This window comes from Peromyscus californicus, unplaced genomic scaffold (genome assembly GCF_007827085.1).
Source record: "Peromyscus californicus insignis strain IS unplaced genomic scaffold, ASM782708v3 Scaffold_11__1_contigs__length_118956290, whole genome shotgun sequence".
Taxonomy (NCBI): Eukaryota; Metazoa; Chordata; class Mammalia; order Rodentia; family Cricetidae; genus Peromyscus; species Peromyscus californicus.
In genome coordinates this window covers 32,708,806-32,709,673 of record NW_026294402.1, presented here as the reverse complement: position 1 = coordinate 32,709,673, position 868 = coordinate 32,708,806, and the positions used below count along the sequence as shown (strand labels likewise).

General features: G+C 40.7%; 1 non-coding gene across 1 annotated transcript; it reads left to right on the top strand.

Moving 5' to 3' along the window:
• Positions 1-452: 452 nt before the first annotated feature.
• LOC128106000 (U2 spliceosomal RNA) lies at positions 453-644 on the top strand. The gene has a single exon (XR_008216562.1). It is a non-coding gene; the product is annotated as a U2 spliceosomal RNA (small nuclear RNA).
• Positions 645-868: the final 224 nt, after the last annotated feature.

Below are 868 nucleotides of genomic sequence, written 5' to 3'. Positions count from 1 at the left end.
TCCAGGTGTTAAATGCAGTTTGAGGTACATAAAACTTCCTCATTCAAAGAAGAGAAAAAGTGCAATTATGTGGGACTGACTAGTATCAAATATTTTTAAACTGCTACTTTTGGAGCTAATATGGAAAAGAAGAAGAGCAGAGATTATAAGTAATAAAAATTGAAACTTATTTGTATGGCAGTCCCAGAACTTGGGAGGCAGAGGCAGAAGGCTCACTTGCAGTCAGCCTGTTCTACATCACAAGTTCCAGGCTACCTGAAGCTACATAGACAGTCTTTAAAAAGAGGGAACTGGGAGTGGCAGAGCGAGAGAAGAAAGAAAAGAAAAAGAACAATGAAAGGGGGTGGGGGAAAGGGGAAGGGGGGACAGGACAAGAGAAGAAATCAAGCAGGCAACAATGAAAAACTTGATGCCAGTGGCTGCAGCAATTAAAAAAAAAATATGTTCTTGGTGTCGCAGCTCAGCCTTTTGGCTAAAACCAAGTGTGGTTTCTGCTCTCATCAGCTTAATGTCTGACATCTACTCTATTCAAGGACAGTGTATTAAATAGATTTTTGGAGTTGGGAGTTGGAATGAGGGCCTTTCTCTGTCCAGTCCACAAATTGATGTGAAATAGCAGTACTTTCAGGTGTAACATACATCAGAGGTTACAGATAGCTGCTCATTTGTCATATACTGTCATCCCAGTGTGAAGGACTCAGGCAATAAGAGGAAAGCTTAGTCATATGCCCTATCCCCTACAAAGGAAATCATCTGAAGTAAAGTCATTAGCTTGGAGGGGATAATACTAAAAACTAAATCTCTCCAAAGGACAATGTTAAAAGGAAATAAACACACGGGAGTCTGTGGGTGAGAGTTCAGTCTTCTC